The sequence below is a fragment of the Eptatretus burgeri genome, chromosome 5 (genome assembly GCF_056783735.1).
Source record: "Eptatretus burgeri isolate ZD-2024b chromosome 5, Ebu_testis_v1, whole genome shotgun sequence".
Taxonomy (NCBI): Eukaryota; Metazoa; Chordata; class Myxini; order Myxiniformes; family Myxinidae; genus Eptatretus; species Eptatretus burgeri.
In genome coordinates, this window is record NC_140965.1 from 121527641 (window position 1) to 121530454 (window position 2814).

At 46.9% G+C, this 2814-nt stretch overlaps 1 long non-coding RNA gene across 2 annotated transcripts in view; it reads left to right on the forward strand.

Moving 5' to 3' along the window:
* LOC147027255 (uncharacterized) overlaps nucleotides 1–876 on the forward strand; it is a 26468-nt gene extending 25592 nt beyond the window's left edge. For both annotated transcript variants that reach the window (XR_015057969.1, XR_015057968.1), the window contains exon 6: nucleotides 1–876. This exon is cut by the window's left edge and continues 1108 nt beyond it. This is a non-coding gene — a long non-coding RNA (uncharacterized LOC147027255).
* The last annotated feature ends 1938 nt before the right edge of the window (nucleotides 877–2814 follow it).

Below are 2814 nucleotides of genomic sequence, written 5' to 3' on the forward strand. Positions count from 1 at the left end.
ACCTGTGTTTCTATTTTCGGAGGTTTCGCGAGGTGCTCTACAAGGAATCAAAGCAAATCTGGTGAAAAACGGACATTTTAAAATAAAGCTATGACGTTTGCGTGGACGGCGAACAGATATGACGCATGTACAAATTCGCAGGCAAGTGACGGATTATCTGCAATGTTTATTTCACAGGCGATTAAGCTTTATCATGTTTCCACTGTTGTTATACATTAAACAGCAACTCTTTTGGGGAAAAAGTAATTATTTGAATGAATTCACTTAATTTATTTAACTGCTGCAGGTGTGGTGAAGACCAGCTTTAAATTTAAAGGGATCCTATATGGTATGCAGCCACAGCCTGGCCAGAATTTCCTTATCAACCATTTAATTGGAGTGGTTGCTTGAGTGCTTAAGCCACTTGAGTTTGTCTCCAGACATGTCCGGGCAGAGTTTGTCTCTGGGTGGTGTTTGGCTCCAGATGCGTATGGGTAGTGTTTGTATCCGGACATGTCCGGACGGGAATTTGTGTCCAGATGTATCCGGTTGGAAGTTTGTCTCCGGATGGGAATGTCTCTCCGGACATATCTGGATGGGAGTTTGTCTCCGGACGTGTCCAAACAGGAGTTTTTCTCAGGATGTGTCCAAGTGGTGTTTGTCTCTGGACAGCTTGGCTCCAGACACGTCCGGCTGGTGTTTGTCACCGGACGTGTCCGGGCCATGTTTGTCCGGATGGGAGTTTGTCTCCCAGACGTGTTCAGGTGGTGTTCTTCTCTGGGCAGTGTTTGTCTCCAGGTGGTATTTATAGTATAACCAGTAAAAAATGTATTTCAGACATTATTTTGTTTCCATCTTCAATGTTATTCCATTCAGAAGCATTTTGACGAGACAGTATGAATCGCAATTAACGCTCCACCACACGTCTGCGTTCCCTTCCTCTCACCTCCCGCTGCCTTCCCTTTCCCCACCCCTCCTCGCTCCCCCAACCCTCCTCACTCTCCCTCCCTCCTCATTCCCCCACCCTCCTTGCTCCCCCTCCCTCCTCTCCCCCCCCTCCACCTCCTCACTCTCCCCCCACACCTCTCTCTCTCCCCCCCTCTTCCACCCCCCCTCCTCAGTATTCCCATCAACAAAGTGACAAGTAGTATTTGCACATATGTAAATATGTTTGAGCTCTGGTTTATCAGGGGATTTCCAGTACCGAGTGTCCTGGAAGGATTGGGTCTGACAGTGGTGGTTTGAATAAAGAGAATTGACTCGGAACCCGAATAGCTTGGATTTCTTTTCTTCCATGCTATATTGGTGACATCTGCATGATCCAAAATGGACAGACAAGGAGTTACAAGCACAGAACCAGGAACCTGGAATGACCAAACAGCAATGCTCTTCCCAGACGCTCAATTAACTTTATCTGCAACAGCGGTTTTGATCAAGCTGCCACCATTCTGGCTTAATGACCCACAGATTTGGTTTATTTGAGTCCAAGCACAAGTCGACACAGACTTTTCCACCTAGTCGACACATTACAAATACATTATTGGCTCCTTGTCCCCCCCCAGTATGCGATGGAGGTGAGAGATATTTTACGACAACCTCCAATGAACGACCCATCCACGACTTTGAAGGCCACACATATGACGTATATGACCCGCTCTGAGCACTGCTGCTTTCAACAACTCCTTGCAACCAAGGATTTAGGAGATCGAAGACCCACACAACTACAGCGTCATATGCAGCAGCTTCTCGGTGACCCCCATGCCACCTTTGAGCAGTTGTTCCTTCGTCTGTTGTTCCTGCAATGTTTACCACCACATGGCCACATGATACTTGCAGCTTATGCAGAGCAAACACTTCCCACTGCTGTGTATCTGGTCATCATTCCAGTGATACCTTTATACCGACACCTCCACCACAGCAGGTCGCACAGCACCAATTTGAAATGGCAGACCTTAAGAAGCTCTTCCTGATGCTCCATGTTGTGCAACGCCAGTCATGCCCTCTTCATGGACCCCTTGTAGGGACAGAGATACCCTGTACCTCGAGCTACCATTTGCCTTCACTTTCCATGAACACTCCACATTGATGTTGTTACCACCTGACTTTTGGTGCCAATGCCCATCAGTGTAGAGCACAGTGCTCATCCTGGCCACAGAGAAATGACAAGGCCCACAACTAATGGGGACGAGTTCACCTGGACCATACATCACTCGCCTTATCTTCCTCCTGGATTGTACAAGCAGACTTCATATTTTTGTGGATACAGGGGCACAGGTAAGCATTGTGCCACCATCTGCCAATGAATGGAAAAATTGACAGGAATATTCATTGTATGCCACTAACAACAGTGATGTTGCTACTTTTGGAGAACGTCTCCTCCAGCTTCATTTGGGCTTATGCCACTCATTTCCTTGGGTGTTCACTATTGCCAACACCAAATACTCTACCCTCAGTGTGGATTTTTGGTGTAATTTCAATCTCCTCATCACCGGCTTATTGGATGCTTCAGTACAGCTAAGTGTTCTCGGTAAAGCATCCACTATTTCATCACTGAATATCACGTGTCTTCCATCCACACCTACATGCCCTTTTCAGAAAGTACTTTATGACTTCCCAACCATAACGTACTCTTTGGTGACAATTTCAGCCCATCAAATACCAGATCACACATCACATCGACTGTGGACACCCTGTTTTTTTCATGTGCTCACCGACTAGCACCCGAGAAATTGTGTTGCCCGCTATGGGTTTGACGATATGTTATGTGGGATCATCAGACCATCATCCAGCAGTTGAGCTTCACCGCTATGCATGGTACCCAAAAAGACACCTGCG